Source organism: Ambystoma mexicanum, chromosome 5p (genome assembly GCF_040938575.1).
Source record: "Ambystoma mexicanum isolate Mex_15411 chromosome 5p, UKY_AmexF1_1, whole genome shotgun sequence".
Lineage (NCBI taxonomy): Eukaryota > Metazoa > Chordata > Amphibia > Caudata > Ambystomatidae > Ambystoma > Ambystoma mexicanum.
The window spans coordinates 29,996,798-30,014,050 of NC_090930.1; the positions used below are offsets into that span (position 1 = coordinate 29,996,798).

Below are 17,253 nucleotides of genomic sequence, written 5' to 3' on the forward strand. Positions count from 1 at the left end.
AATATTTGCACAGTCGGTTTAAAATTCATCTATATCATTATTATTTTACTAAACAAACCCAGAGGAAATGGTTAATCTGTAACCATAGTGCTAACCTCGCAGCAGCCTAATAGTAATTTAACTGCAGAAATCACCCTGTCAGTGATGAATATAGCCCTGATGTCTCTTGCCAAACTGTTTGAAGCTCCGGATAGTAAAGTCACTTCTAAAACAGTGTTGCTCACTGAACTGTGCCAGCGGCCTGTCCATAGTTCAAATAGCATTAATGGAGGAAATTATACATCGGCTAACCATCCATAGCCTACAATAACAATTGTGAATAAGAGTGTAGACGCATGCATTAGTTCTCCAGCATGGGGTCTGGCATGGATTCACATACTCATGAATATTCCCCGTCGTCAAGCCGGGAATCCTCGGTATAGAAAAAATCAGTATCAGTTTCGTTTCTGATCTGTCTTTCTCAGTAGTAACCAATCACTGATCTCTGGGTCATACTGCCCCCAGCCAATGACTGCCCTCTCCCTAAGCCCCGCCCCTGGCAGCCATCCTCAGATTTGGTAGCACGCCAAGTGGCAGTATGACCAACTGAAGAGCCGCAGAGGGGTAGGTCGGAGGGTTCGCATGTGAATCCATGCCAGACCCATGCTGGAGAACAACAGTTACAGGTAAGTAACTTGTTCCTTCTCCAGCATGTGGTCTGGCATGGATTCACATGCTCATGAATAAAAGAATACATAGCAGTATACACATGCACAACCAAAGGAGGTGGCAACAGGCTCAAAATTAAGCAATACAACAACTCAACATTAAGCATCTCTTACCTCCTCACCGCACGTTCAAGTGTTGGGAGTCCTCGTGCTTAGCTCTCGAGCTTTTGCTGCGTTTTCGCGCTTTTTTCAGGAGATTCTCGTTTTTTCGATTAAATAGAGCCTCAAGCTCCACCGTTTCGACTTCCGATCAACTGGGATCTGTTTCGGAGTTTCTACGCCCCTCAAGGGTGAAGATTTCGTAGAGTTAGCTTTTGGAGGATTCCAGAAGTTCCGAGGCCTACCCCGGACATGGCCCAGGAGAAAGGGACCTTGACGCCCGGGAAGCTGTTCAGGACCTGCCCTGGATGCCAGCTTCAGAACGTTTTCAAGGAGGACGACCATTCGCTATGCCTCTACTGTCTCCATGAGGACAAGACGCACAAGGAAAAGGACTGCGCGTTTTGTGGGAACATGTCGGAGCGGACCATGAAGGATCGCCACCTCCGTCTCGCCAACTGGCTGGAAGGTAAGAGCCCGCCAGGCAAGAAGAAGTAGTCCGAGCGGTCTTCTAAGTCCTGTGAGGGTGCTCCGGCGAAGGGTGCCCAACAAAAGGCTAAGCACCGCGGGTCCGCGGGCACCGGGAGCGCCGAACGGTCGGGCTCCTTGGCTGCCAGGCAGGGCGCATCCTCCCCGGCGCCATCGACCACGAGCCAACGCTCTGGCTCGGGTAAGAGGAAGTCCGAGAACCCGGCAAAGCTTCTGGAGAGGCCCTGTCTATCTCGAAGATTCCGGCAGAGGGGGAGCGAGGCTCGGACCCTCCCCCCAAGGTGAAGGCCCCAGGCGTACAGAAGGTGACGTTGCCCTTAATTCACCCTGCTAAGACCTCGATTGAGGATGTCGCCGCGGCCCTGGCTCAGCCTGTGGAGGCTACACCAGTGGAGGCGCCCTCAGGTACCAGAGTCTCCCTGCCACCGCAGAGGGAGTCATCTTTCAGGCCCATCGAGAAGACCCCCACGAAGTCCTCATTGGAAAGGGTGGGGGAGGGGTTGGTGGCTGTCGTGGATACGGACACGACCTCTGAAGAGGAGCTCATCCAAGTCGTGGAGGAGGCCCAGCCCATCGGGAGGGATCCCGACAAGGGCGACGGTGATGCAGACGAGGCTCCTCAAGAGCTCTCGCTCCCGTCGTTTCCGGTGCCGCAGGACACCTTTGTGGCCATTTTGTCAGCCATCCAGTCCTTATGCTCGGAGATGAGGACTAGGTTGCCCCTTCCCCCGACAGAGGTACCTGACCCAGACCCGACGGAGGAACCGGAGCCAGGACCTTCGGAGAGCCCACCACTTAAGAGGAGGACGACGCATCCTAGGCCTCCTCTCCCGCCTCTGCGGCCTTCTCTGCCTTCCCCCCGGTCCACTACCCACAGGGATGATACAGGCATGGACACGACTATGACGGATACGGATGACGACGGAGGCGACGATGGGACGTGTCCCCCGTTGCCCCCTGCCCGGGCATCCCCGCCCGACGAGATTGGATCCTTCCATGCTATGATTTCCAGGGCATCCGAGCTCTTCCAGCTCTGCCCCGAAGAAAAGGAGGGGTTCCTTTACCAACGGCGCAAAGCTAAAAGGAAGACCTCCTCGCCGTACCTCTTCTTGATGACATCTGGGATGAGGGGCTTGCCCTCCGCAAGAACCCTGCCACGGCTCCTGCGAAGAGGGACTGGTACGAGAAGTACCGGGTCCCCGACGCTGCCCCCTTGTGCCTTAGGGCGCAACCTACCCCGGACTCTGTCGTTCCGGCGGCGGCCAAGAAGAAAGTGGGGTGGGGGGGGGGGGACATCCGCCTCGACTTCAACCTGCCCTCCGGACGGCGAGGGTAGGAAGCCGGATGCGATGGGACGATGGGTCATGTCATCTGCAGCGACGACCATCAAGGCGGCCAACGCCCTTGTGGTTCAAGATCGCCCCTCTGTTGGACTTCCGTCCAGATGCCAAGAGGGCTGAGGCCCTGGAAATCTTACAGGAAGGTGAGATTGCCTCGGACCATGCCCTTACGGTGGCTACGGACATCGCCAACACCGGTTTCCGTCAGTTGGGCAACAGCGTTTGCCTGAGACGACGAGGATGGCTCAAGGCGACAGATTTCCGCCAGGACGTTCAGACCAAGGTTTTGGACATGCCTTTCGATGGGAACAACCTTTTTGGCAAGGCGGTTGATGAATCCCTTCAGGCGATCAAGACGGACACGGAGACGGCCCGTGCACTGGGTGTGCTCCAACAGCGACAACCGTCCTTTCAGAGCTCTGGAGGCAGACGGGGTGCCTCCAAGGGAGCCGGCAGCAGCTCCTCTACGTACCGTCAAGCGGCAAGGTGTTCGTCGCAGGAGGCCTACAGGGCACACGGCAAGTCAGGTGGATCCCGCCGTCGTCGCCAAGGTGGTCAAGGAGGCAAAGCGGCCTCCAAGCAAGATTGAACCGACCGTCGGGTCGGGCCCCCGCCGAAGCACCCCAGTGGGAGGCTGGCTGACGAAGTTCGTCGGTATGTGGGAGTCCATCTCCACCGACCGTTGGGTGCTGGACGCCCTGGCCCTGGGGCACGCCCTCGAGTTCCAGAAGAGGTGCCCCCGCATTCCTCCCGTGGCCAGGAAGGAAAATCACGTCCCTCAACTGCTGTTGGAAGTAAGGGCGATGCGCAGGAAAGGTGCCATCGAGCTCGGCCCGAAGAGGCTTCGGGGGTCCGGAGTTTACTCGAGATACTTCCTCGTGAAGAAGACAGGAGGATGGCGTCCCAACCTGGACCTGCGACGACTAAACAAATACATCAAGGCACAGAAGTTCCGGATGGTCACCCTCCAGCACGTGCTGGGACAGCTGGAGAAGGGCGATTTCCTGTCGTCGTTGGACTTGGAGGATGCTTACTTCCACATCCCTATTCTAAAGAGACACCGAAATTTCCTCAGGTTCGTGGTCAAAGGGCGGCACTACCAGTTCAAGGCCCTCCCGTTCGGATTAAAATCAGCGCCCAGGGTGTTCAGCAAGTGCCTAGCACCGGTGGCGGAGCGACTACGCCTGCAGGCGATCCTCGTCTACCTGGACCACTGGCTCAAACGGGCAAGGACAAGGGAGCTTGCCGTGGAACACACTGCGAAGACCGTCCAGCTGCTCACGGACCTAGGGTTCTCCAACTTTCCAAAATCCCACCTGGTCCCGTCGCAAGTCGCCCTGTTTCTGGGAGCACAGCTCGACACAGTGGCGCGGCAGGCCTCACCGTCGGAGGAAAGGATGAGAAACATCTGAGGAAAGGTGCAACGTCTGCTGGCCACGGACGTGGCCAGAGTGAGGTCTATCAAGTCCCTCCTCGGAATGATGTCCTCCTGCATTTATCTGGTGCGCCACTGCAGACTTCGGATGCGGCCCTTGCAAGAATTCCTCAACGCCCACTGGATCCAGACGGGCAGCTTTGAGGACAGGATCCCGCTCGACGAAGCGTACCGTCAGGCGATACAATGGTGGGGTGTCCGTGCTCATCTGGCAGCGGGAGCAGGTTTCCTAGCCCCGACCCACCAGGTGACGGTGACGACAGATGCCTCCCTGGAAGGTTGGGGAGCGCACACCGGGGGTCTCCACGCGAGAGGCCTTTGGTTCCCGGAAAAGACTCTCCACATCAACATCTTGAAGCTCCATGCAGTGTTCTGGGCCCTCAGGTCCGTCCTTCCGTACCTCAAGGGCAAGGTGGTGAGGATCTTCACCGACAACACCACCATGATGTTTTACATTCGGAAGCAGGGCGGAACAGGTCACCTGCCCTATCCAAGGAAGCCCACGATCTGTGGTATTGGGCCGTCGCCCACGGGATGTTTCTGGTACCCTTTCATCTGGCAGGGATGAAAAACACCATCGCCGACTCACTCAGCAGAGAGCTACGCTCGTGCGACAAGTGAGAACTGCGCCAGGATCAAGTGGATCGACTCTACCGACAATGGGGCAAACCCCAGATTGATCTCTTCGTGACGGCGGCGAACTCAAAGTGCCGCAGGTTCGCCAGCAGGTTTCCCCAACCGAGGAGCATGGGCGATGCTTTCTTGTTCCCCTAGGACGGCCTGTTCCTTTATGCATTCCTGTCGTTGCCATTGCTACTCCGGCTCGTCAACCAGCTCAAGAGGTCCCGGTGCAGGATGATCCTCGTCGCACCGGCGTGGCCGAGGTAGATCTGGTTCCCGGACCTTCTGGACTTGTCAGCGTCCACACCAGTCAAGCTGCCGACAGACGCGGATCTTCTCTCCAGAGAAGGAGGCGCCATTCTTCATCACGAACCAGAGTCGCTGAACTTGCAGGCATGGCTCCTGCAGCACTAGAGTTTGGAGGATACGACATCCCGGCCGACTGCAGAGAGGTTCTTGCAAAGGCCAGGGCATCCTCAACTCTCGTGCTACGGACACAAATGGAAGAGGTTCTCTGTCTGGTGCCGTACACAGAAGATTAACCCTCTGGGGATTATGGCCCCTCAAGTATTGCCGTACCTACTGTCTTTGGCCAAGGCTGGCCTATCTCGCGCTTCCATCAAGGTACATTTGGCTGCCGTCTCACGTTACACCAGAACTACAGGACGGGCGTCCTTGTGGTCTCATCGACTGGTGAAGGAATTTATGAAAGGACTGTTCCGATCATTCCCGCCGGTGAAGGCCCCTGCCCCGGCGTGGGAGCTCAACGTGGTGCTAACTAGGCTCATGGGGGCCCCATTCGAGCCCATGCATTCAGTGCCGTTGAATTTTCTGTCGTGGAAGACAGCATTCCTTGTGGCCATCACCTCTGCACGACGAGTGGGAGAATTCCAGGCCTTGTCTTGCAAACCTCCATACTTGACTTTTCACGACACGAGGGTGGTGCTGAGGGCGCACCCCTCCTTCATGCCCAAGGTGCCATCGGACTTCCACCTCAACGAGCCCTTGGTGTTGCCAGTTTTCTTCCCGTCGCCTTCGTCGCCGGCTGAGAGGACTCTGCACTCGCTGGATGTAGCTAGAGCGCTGAAGTTCTACGTGGACCGCACGAAGAGTTTTCGGAAGACATCACAGCTGTTTGTCAACTTTGGACCTGTGAATCGAGGGAAGGCTCTCTCGAAGACTTCCATTTCCAGGTGGCTCTCCGGCTGCATCATGCACTGTCACCGGTTGGCAAACCGACCGTTGCCAGGCCGTCCGAGGGCCCATTCGACCAGAGCGATCGCTGCTACTACGGCGTTCCTGTCTGGTGTGCCCCTGCTCGACATCTGCAGGGCTGCTACGTGGAGGTCGACGCACACCTTCACGAGATTCTACTGCGTCGACCGGGATTCCAGGGAGGAGTCCAGAGTCGGCCAAGCAGTGCTGCGCAACCTGTCCGCCTAAGGTGAGCCTGGTGAGGGGGCAAGAGTTGCTTAATGTTGAGTTGTTGTATTGCTTGATATTGAGCCTTTTGCCACCTCCCGTGGTTGTGCATGTGTATACTGCTATGTATTCTTATATTCATGAGCATGTGAATCCATGCCAGACCCCATGCTGGAGAAGGAACAAGTTACTTACCTGTAACTGTTGTTCTCCAGCATGGGTCTGGCATGGATTCACATGCGAACCCTCCCGCCTACCCCTCTGCGGCTCTTCACTTGGTCATACTGCCACTTCACGTGCTACCAAATCTGAGGATGGCTGCCAGGGGGGGGGCTTAGGGAGAGGGCAGTCATTGGCTGGGGGCAGTATGACCCAGGGACCAGTGATTGGTTACTACTGAGAAAGACAGATCAGAAATGAAACTGATACTGATTTTTTTTCTATACCGAGGATTCCCGGCCTGACGACGGGGAATATTCACGAGCATGTGAATCCATGCCAGACCCATGCTGGAGAACAACAGTTACAGGTAAGTAACGTGTTCCTTAGTCTGTGAGCACCTCCAGTATAATGGCAACCCCGGTACAATATAATAATTGTGCTCATGACAAAATTAGCTGTGCCATACTGCCCGCAATTGAATCCACACAAACAATTGGTGATTCAGCTACAGCCATAGTAGCTGTCAAAAGCCCAGCCAAACAGGACTTTTCTATCTTCAAACTAAATGGGAGTGCAAAAACCAAACTCCTTCCATCCTTTAAGAAATCCAAAAAAATGAACTCCAAAGCGCCACAGCCCAAGCTAGCGTTCGGCAATTCATACGGGAAATAAATATACCCAAGATGAAAGCTGAATTCGTATCCACTACAATTGCCAGGAAATATGCTAAAATCAGACGAGCAAATAAAAATAAAAGCTGCAAAAGCACAACTATCGATCTCAAATACAAGGCATTGGATGATTTGATGTGCAGCGGTATGAAGAGCATACTTTTCTCGGGAGGATAGCTCAGGGGAAACGTGCTCGCCTTGGAAGCAAGACAACATGGAACACCACAGGTTCGATCCCCGGGTCGACGCTTAGAAACCTCTGGGTATTAAGCGCGTTATAAATAACCTACCATATCATGCATCTCAGGAATTGGTCCTCCCCTGGCTGCATGAGAAACGTAGCAAAGACTCGTCAGTTCAAGGCCCTACAAAGCCACCTCCTATACACCCCAGTAGAAGCTCGGAGTTGCAAGAACCCAGTGCTTCATGTATATCAGCAGTGGATCATTTCCACTATTTTTACAGTGTAGACCGTGTCCACACCCCCAATATGACTTGAATAAATCAAGCGTCTTGAACATCTCTAGCGATGTTCAAAGCCTAGAGGACACTACCTCCGCTGACATCAACCAGGTTGAATTGATTAGCGAATCCAATCTGACAATAGTAAGACTTTGGATATGCTTTGGTGTAGTTCCCAATGCTGTCTGGCAAGCAAGAGCTGAACTTTTTGCGCTAGTCTTCTTGCTTATTCAAGACTCTTTTAGAAATTCTTCTGTTCAGTCATAATCCCCAACATTCAAATGCTCCCTCCACAAGCGATACATCCATTGTGCATCACATGTTCCATCCCAGACCGTAGGGCGATCATGCAGATGGGAAATTCTACAAATCAGCGCCTAATAAGACAAGTTACTCAGGCATAACATTAACCGATAAGCGATAAGGCATCTGTTTTTGGCGAGCTGAACTACACAGGGTTTCTTGCACCTTCTGAATCCAGACTTCGAGGACTTAGTCATTTGGTATAATTCTTCTTCAAGAGACATGGTTGTCGGAGAACCCGATCTAGCCAGGCCATGTTGTATTAGCAGTGTCAGCACAAAAAAACTCGCGGGTAGACCTACGGCAGGGCTATTAGTTGCTGTCAAAGCTGCAGCCAACATGATTCTTGACTTGGGTCTCGCCTAATCACTATATCCCGCTGGTTAAACTTAAATGGGCAGACAAGAACATCACCATCATTAATATCTACAGAAGCGAGAGAGGCATTCACTCAGCAGTCTTTTGATGATCTCATTCAAGTACTTGTCAAAGTGGCATGCAACCCTTCCATTATCCATACCATTCTGGCAGAGATATCGATCTTATTTATTTATATTTGTAAAGCACGCAACAGCCCATAGGCATCGCGGCGCTGGTTAGAGAGTTGGCAAAACTTAGTTACATGACAGAGCATTATACATTTTTTTTTTTACATTTGATATTTTTTAATACATTTCAAGAAATGACACAGTACATTTAAAATACGACGGTGGTCGGAGACATAGGGAGGCAGGAGGGTCGCAATGTAAAGGGAAGTTTTCACATTTTTCCGAAAGGCGGGGAGGGAGGTTTCTGCTCTGAGGGTAGTAGGGAGCGAGTTCCAGATTTTGGGTGCGATGTAGGGGAAGTCTATCCCTCCTACTTTCGCCCTGTTGATATGGGGTGATGAGTTAATGGGTGTAGCGAGTTCTTTTCAGTCGAGAGGAAGTGGTTCTGGATAAAGTTTGATAGATATGGCGGAGCAGTGAAGTTGAGGCATTTGCGAGTGATGGTGAGGATTTTAAAAGTAATGCAGTCTTTGACAGGGAGCTAGTGAGCTGCCTGTCTGGCTTCTGTGGTTTGGTTCCTTTTGGGGATGCACAAGGCTGCCGTTGGGGCATTGTTTTAGGTGATTTGCAGTCTTTTTAGGTTTTTCATGGATGTCCTGCTAAGAGGGCATTGCAGTAGTCTTACGCCTATGGTTGCTCTAGTTATCGAGAGACAATTAGGCTTGGTGAGATGGCATTAATGAGCTTCGTGCTGTGCGCAGAGGCAATGGCATTGACTTGCCTATTCATTGATGGAGTAGCATCAATGTGGAGACCTAGAGTCTTGATGGACAAGGAAACGGGGATGATGGAATTATCATTGTTAAAGTTGGTGTAGAGGGGGGTCTAGTTTGATTAGTGTGGCTTTTTGGCCGAGGATTAGGATTGGTTTTATCCCCATTGAGGCATAGGCCATTTGCCTTGGCGTCTTGGTCATAGGATCCGGATAGTGATACTTGGGTGTTGTCAACATAGCTTGTATAAGCTATTCCAAGTGCAGCAAGCATATCAAAGTGAGGCTTCGTAAATAGATTATAAAAAGTAGGGGCTGTACATGAGCCTTGCAGGGCTCCAGTGGATAATGGTGGGGGCTGCATTTGCAATGTATGAAAATACCTTCATTGCTCTACCCTCGGAAGGAGGTAATCCAGTGGGCTGCTTGTGTGAGGTGGGCGGTAAATGTCTTGTGATCTACAAGATCGAAGGCTGCAAGGAGGAGGAGGAGCTTCTTTGAGGCTGTCGGGAACAATGCCTGTTTTACAAGAAGTTAATGAATGGCGTTCGAAGAGGGGCAAGGGCCTCAGCACAATCCTTAATGATCTAAGGTGGCCATATGTCGCCTTTACAGAGAGATGGTTTGAGCAGGTCTATTACTTCAGATTCTGTGATATTTGTAAAAGGGAATTGGGGGAGGTGGGGGATCCTTATGCTGAGGAGTTTGACAGGGCAGGTGCTGGCTTGGTAGTGCAATGTAATGGTCTTGTATTTTTTTTTGGAGGACGACTATTTTATTAAGCATTGCTGATTGTGTGCTTGTGCACCAGGTTTCGTCTTTAATGATCTTGTCTGGGCTGGTAGGCGGTGCGATAAGTTCAAAGATTGTGAAGATTTCCTTGGTGTGGTTTTTGGCATTAGATATTCGGTCATTGAATGAGTTAGATTTAGCTGTGATGATGGCCTCTTTATTCAGACGCGCGGTCCGATTGAAGCTGTCTTTCGGTAGAGTCATCGTGTTTAACCTGCCAATTTTTTAGGGCCTGACGTTTGTTAAAGCAAAGAGCCTGAAGCTTTTCTGTGAACCAGGAGTTGCTGTGTAAAGACTTTTTTTCTTTCTATCGATTGGAGCTATGGCATTTACAGTATTTTAAAAATATCTGCTAGAATATTGGAGTCCTGCGAGAAGGGGTCGATAGGCAGGGGATGTCAAGGTACGGTCGGAGGTTATCAGAGTTAAGTTTCTTGGAGCTTCTTACTTGTGTCGGTCGGGCGGAGTGTAAGGGGCGCGTGTGAGGGTTTTAGTGGTAGGGATGGTGAATTGTATGCAATTGTGGTCAGTCCAGGGGTAGGCAAGATTGGATGTGATGGTAGAGGCACAATTGTGATCTGCATCCCAGTCAAGGGTGCGACCTTTGGAATGGGTGGAGCTTAAGACTTTTTGCGTGAATCCTTGGTCATTGAGTTGTTAGACTAGTGAGGTGGCGGATTTATCCTTAGAATCATTAAAGCCTAGGTTCAGGTCGCCTAGGAGTAGACTTTGAGAGGATTTTTTGATGTTGCTGAGTAGATGGATGGGAGATGTCCCTGGAAATCTGCAGGGAGGCCTGGAAACTGGTAAAGGATATGAATGTTAATGGTGATTTTGGGAGAGAGGCAAAGTTTGGAATTGTCATCTGTTTGCAGATACTGCTACAGCTAAGTACATCCTGAAGCCGCAATGGCAGGCTATTATGGCTGACAGACAGCTCCTGATGACCAACGGGGCACTCCCAGGGGACGTACCTCCGCAAAGTACATGGCGCAGAGGCCAACAGCAGGCCATCATAGATAGTTTGTTGATCATAATCTATTTTCTGCCGCAAACCCGTTTAGCATACAGGCTCCAACGAAAAGTGGCGATGATAACTTGGCTTTATCATGGTCCTGGCAAACTAGTTTCCTTTCCACCGTTATCAGTAAATATCGATTTCAGCGTAGTCTCTGGAGGCAGAAATTGCTGCCGATAGTCTGATGAAATGTTAACCCAACCTCATAATTGTATTAGATCGCCTAGTTAGAATACATATAAAACTGCGTTACAGCTATTTAGGGAACACAAGTCCATGAGTAACAAACCCACCTTTGAACATGTTCAGTCCTTTGACCAAGCTCTACAGAATAGAAAGGTAGCTTTTCGGTGGGCCAAACTTGCCATCTGGAATCTCCCACCACCCGAAAGATTTCTTGCCCTTAATAGAATCAAATCGCAAAACAAAAATGGACTCCAAGCAAGACAAGCCCTAATGTTTCAACAAGATGGCAAACTATTGCTTCGACACGTTGAGACCAAAAATTCAAGCTCAAATATGTCAGTTGATCAATCAGACTCATGTGCTGGCCCAGCCCTCTATTCAAAGAAATGCTGTGTCTGAACAGCAATGGATAAGCCATTTCTCTGCCCTATATGCATTGCTGCCAATGCAAGCGCCTGTAACAAAATAACTACATATGCTGATCAGAGTAGGACATTATTTACTACATTCACAAATTGAGTACTTTGAGGGTGTGTGGTCTTGATGGCTTGCACAACTTCATGCTGAATTAACACCCCGCATCATGGGTCGAAAATGTTGTTGTATACGATCTGTTAGGCAAAGTTTGAATGCAGTACCCTCTGGCAACACTACAAACCACTATGACTGCAGGTATAGGCAACTCAACCTTTGGTATAAGCTTGTACTACAGTTTTGGTAGCGTGTTGAGCAGCCAGGCTTATCTCATGGGGGGGGAATGTGAGCTGTAGTGGAGTTACACAAAGATTCACAGTTACAGGTATTCAAATAAACTCTTACACTCAAGGTTTCTTGCATAAACTATTAATTTATTTATGAGACGGTTATAAAGCCTTCTTCAGAAGGGAGCAATAGTAACACACAAGTACACTTCAATAATGTACACCTTCAGTTTCTGAATCAGTAAAGACCCTTTTGGGATGGCCCACAGACGCAACCTACACCCACAGGTGACTTCAATAACAAGCGTGCTGGGGACATTAATATCTTACTGTTGGCATTCAGAATACTCTTAAAAGTTGGTAAAAGGCAAAGGTTATTGGAACTAGAGACCAGAAAGATTCCTAAGCAGGTGAGTACTTTTAGATTTTCCTAGAAGTAATTCAGTTCAATAGGCTAAGCCAAAATCAATGGGCAAAAAGTCTTGTATAGGATAAAACACTTCTGGTAAGTAAATGGAAAGGTCTTTGCACATGTTTTTAGGAGTCTTTGATGAAAAGAATCGACTGTAGGGCCACAAGCTGATTAGACTTGAGTTGCAGAAGTGGCAAGCACTCTACAGTAAGAGGTAAGTTCTTTCAGACTTTGTACAGTACCTTTTAAGATGATGGAAAGATGCAGCTAAGGACTTCTGTTCCTGTGCAGCTCTGCAGGTCTCACTGTTCCTCGGCCTCAGTCGTGGGTACAAGAGGGAGGACGTCGGGGGACTCTTGCACAGCACTGGGACTGTCAAAACTTGCAACCGGCAAACTTCACTTTCAGTGGCTGTTCAATGTTTCAGCTCCTCGCGCCTACCGCAAATAGCAACACTGTGGTTCCTGGCTGTTGAGGTGCACTTTCCTTGCTTCTGGGGTCCCGCACTCTGTGGAGGGGTCTCTGGCTCGGTCAGTCCTGCTTCGTGGGAGTCCGAGGATCTTCCAAAAGCTCTGGGCCAGCTTAAAAGCAACACACACCATCTGGTGTTCCTCTCTCTGGCTATGCGGTTTCCAGAAGCAACTCTTGTCGAAATTCAACCAGCTCCGAGATGGTTGTCCAGGTGGCTTACTTTGGAGTTGATTGGTCCCACCAATTCAAGGGGAGAAGTCGTCCTTGCAGGGACTTTGATTCGAACTTGGCGTTGCGGCACTGCAACAGGGCTTCATCGGGCAAACAAACGGTCAAGGAGTTGCAGCAGGCGTCCTCTTCAAGTTCTCGTCCAGTGGTCGCATCTGCCTTCCAAGCCAAAAGTCGCGTTTTATACTGTTCTCTCCATTTCATTCCAGCCTAGCTGTCACTCACCCAGCAGGGGGGCTGTCCTTGCCGGACAGCCAGCCAATCACCACAGAGTGCATTTGGTTCTCCTAGAAGACTAAGCACAGGGAGTTTCAGGCACCTCCCTCGCTTCTTGCCTACCCCAGACACTCTGGAGCCAGAGGCGGGTTCCATTCCAGAAACCCAGCCAAAGGCGAAATGAACAAAGAGACCAAACCTGGTTTGGCACGCAGAGCAAATCTCAAAAGGAACCTTTCCACAAAGAAAAGGCAAAAAAATACGACTGGGGGACTTTTTGACAAAGATGGCTCCCGTGTGCGCTTTTCTTTAGCTGCGAACGCAGCCCGCGGTAAAGATACTGTTAGTTCAAACAAAACCACTGCCAGCAGCCTTTCAATGAGGAAAGGGTAACATGTTACATGAGAAACGAGATAAAGGGATACGAAGTAACCCCACCAGCACTCTTGTAAGATAGGGTGTGCTGGGTCTTGTAAGTTACAATGGTAAGTAGTCAATTTCACTTCACTGCTCATGGAAACAGTAGTTTATCCAAGAGAAGGTATCAAAACGTTTGGGAAGTCTGAAAGACTTCCTTGAGTCTCTGCACTGAAGGCGCTGTGACACAATGTAAAAGATGATACCTATGGAGTTTGTCAGACTCCAAAACCAAAAAAGTGTTAAAAATCACAATAAAATACAAGAGTTGGAAAAAGGTCCCACTCTGCAGGTTAAAAAACATCAAGTCCTCAAAATCCAGCAAAGTTGCTGGAGGTATCTAAGGTGGAGGGAATTGGCACCTTTCTGAGAATTCTCCCCATCACAGCCCTCCTCGGGGCCCAGTGCGACCACATCTACCCATACCTCGATGACTGGCTCATCAAGGCGTCGTCTCCGGAATCTGGAGCCTACGCAGAGACGGACTTTCCTGGGGCTCATCTTGGGCACCTGCTCCGAGAGTTTTCCCCTCCGAGGACAAGATCGCGGCCATCTGGTGGGCCTCCGCTCACTTCCTCAGCAGAGAAGAGACATCGGACTGGTGGTACCAATACCTACTGGGCCTCATGGCAGTGGTCCTATTGGCCGTCCCCCACACGAGACTCAGGATGAGGATACAGCTGCACTTCACAGCATCATGGAACCAGGAGCGGGGCTTTCAAGCATAGATGATCGTTCCTCCCTCTCTTCACCTGGACCTTACATGGTGGTCCAAGGACTGCAACCTGCGGTCGGGCAAGCCCTTCCGGCAGCCAACCCCGCAAGTCACCATCACTACGGACTCCTCTCTGTTGAGGGCTGGGGGGGCCACTCTGGACAACCACAACATCCATGGACTCTGGACCGGGCAGGAGCAGGAGTACCACATCAATTGGCTGGAACTAAAGGCCATCTGGCCAGCGCTCGGAGCCTTCCTTCTGGTTATTGGGGGCAAGGTCGTCCTCATGCAGACAGACAACTCGACCAGCATGTTCTACATCAACAAGCAGTTGGTTAACAGATCCCCTGTGCTGTGCAGACTAGCCGTCAGCATGTGGGAATGGGACCTGGAAAACATCTACCTCAGGGCCATGCAACTTCCGAGGAAATCCAACTCTGAGGCGGACAATTACAAGTGGCAGCTGAACAACCTCGTACTGCAGAAGATCTTCAGCAGATGGGGGCACCCCAGATGGACTTCTTTGCCTCCTGGGACAACAGGAAGTGCCAACAGTTTGTGTCCTGGAAGGGACAGGGCCTTGGTTCCCTGCGAGACGGATTTCAGATTCAGTGGAACGGCATGACCGTATACGCCTTCCGCCCACACCGCTGATCCACAGGGTGATATGCACGATAAAGTAGTCTTGTCACCTGAGCGTCATTCTGATAGCTCCATGGTGGCCAGCCAGGCCATGATTCTCGGAGCTGTTCAGTCTCTCGGACAGGCCCCCCCCCCCATTCACCTTCCGACGAGCCCAGCACATCTTCTGGTGCAACTGGGGGGCAGGGTCATCCACCCCACCCCACGCCACAGAAACTAGCCCTCACAGCGTGGTTCCTGAACAGGTCACGCTAGGGCACCTCAGCCTCACATACTAACCTTGTAATCATACCGGGAGCAAGTCTACCAGGACCCAGTATAAGAGTATGTTAGAGAGGAATCGGCACATTTCTGAGAATTCTCCCTACTTTTCAGACCCCCGGCAACTTTGCTGGATTTTGAGAACTTGATTTTGTTTAACCTGTATAGTGTCACCCTTTTCCCCACTCTCGTATTTTAATGTGAATTCTACCTCTGTTTCTTTGGTTGTGGAGTCTGACAAACTTCGTAGGCATCATCTTTTACATTGTCACACAGCACCTTCAGTGCAGTGGCACAGGGAAGTCTTTCAGATTTCCCAAAGGTCTAAATACCTTCTCTGGGATAAACTACTGTTTTCCAGAGCAGTAAATTGAAATTGACTTTACTTAAATTTGTAACTTTCTAGACCCAGCACACACGATCTTGCAATAGGTTGCTGGAGGGGTTATTCAGTATCCCCTTTGTCTAGCTTCTCATGTAACATTTTTGTTACCCTTTCCTCGATGAATGGCTGGTGGCAGTGGTTTATTTTTAACTACTGTGGTGTGGTTTTACTGTGGGCTGTATTTTCAGCTGCAGTAAAGCACCCAAGGGTGCCATTTTTGTCAAAAGGGCCCTGGTCTTCTTTTTTTCACCATTTCTTTGTGGGAAGGTCCTTCTTGAGATTTACTCTGTGCGCCAAACCAGGTTTGGTCCCTTTGTTCGTTTTGTCTTTGGCGGGCTTCACGAGTGAATCCTGCCTCTGGCTCCAGGGGTCTGGCGGGGCAGGTGCCCGACACTCCCTGTGCTTACTCTCCTTTGAGACAGAAATGCACTCCTAGGTGATTAGCTGACTGGCTGTGCGGCAAGGACAGCCACCCTGCTGTGTAATTGACAGCTAGGCTGGAACGAATAGGAAAAACCTGCATAAAAGGCGAGGGTTTTTGGCTTGGAAGGCAGAGTCGACCACTGGACGAAGGAATCCGACGGAGAACTTGGAAGATGCCTGTTGCAACTCCCTGACTGTTGGTTTGACCAGTGAGGCTCCACATTTGCCTTGATTAGTGAAGCCCTGCAAGGACGACTTCTCCCCTTGAGTTGGTCGGACCAATCAGCCAGCCAAAGCCCTTTTCTTCTAACCAAAGGTACTGTAAAAGTCTTAAGAGAACTTACCTAGGGCTACATTCAGTTGTAATCGCCCATGCAGTATTCAGATAAGGGGACGGGACGTAAGAGTAATTATAAGTTACTCACCGTTGTGACTTAGTCCCCAGTCCCCTTTCCTCCATATGTCCCACCATCCTCCCCCTAATAAAACTGGTGTCATTAGGCAGTGTTAATCTATTGTCGGCGCATCTATGGGGACTGAGGTGCGGCGCTGGAGGGTGGAGTCAGGGCAGTGCATGCTCCCAGTCCCTCACCCCAGCGCTCCTCTAAATTTAAAGGGAAGTTTTTTTCTGGTGAAAAAGATTGTCTCCCGTCCCTAGCAAGGAACGTCCATGCAGTATGGAGAGAAGGGGACTAAGGAGTAAGAGTACGTTAGTCACTACGGTGAGTAACTTAAAATTTGTACTCTTTTTTCATATTCTTGTAAAGCATAGACCGGTGTCTTTTAGAATATTTTCATTAATTCAAGTTTTATTTGCATTTCTGGATTTATCTAAATGACTTTTAATATAGAATTTTATTAACTCCGTCTATAGTTGGAAGTGGATTACTACTTTTTAGCATGATTTACCTTGGTTTTTCTCTTGATTATGAATTATTAATTGAAAGGTTGTATTTTTTGTTTTGCAACCATATCAATAAAAAGAAATAGGTGTGCCCTAAATGTGTTTGATATGATCGGGTATGCATAACGCGCTTAATACTCAGAGGTTTCTAAGCGCAGTCCCAGGGATCGAACCTGTGTTGCTCAGTGTCGTCTTGCTGCCAAGGCGAGCACGTTGCCCCTGAGCTATCCTCCCGAGACTGGCTTAAGGACTGGCTTACCTAGAAATACGGTTCGTTTTCTTAAGGTCTATGTTTTAGTCTGTGTATTTTAAAGCATAGTGTTGTTTTTATAAGGCGTTTATATGATCTGTAATAATACTCATTTCCCCAAGGTTTATCTGGCCCTACTTGTATTTATTTAAATCATTTTTATTTTTACACTACATTGTTTTCAGTTTTTCTTTGTACCATTTGTGTACATTTTCTATGTACTGATTCTACTGCCCTCTCTCCCTCCTAAGGGAAGCC

General features: G+C 50.1%; 1 protein-coding gene across 5 annotated transcripts in view; it reads left to right on the forward strand.

Moving 5' to 3' along the window:
- The window catches only part of ZMYM3 (zinc finger MYM-type containing 3), a 1,331,158-nt gene that overhangs the window by 740,385 nt on the left and 573,520 nt on the right, over positions 1-17,253 (forward strand). The gene's annotated exons all lie outside the window — the stretch shown is intronic.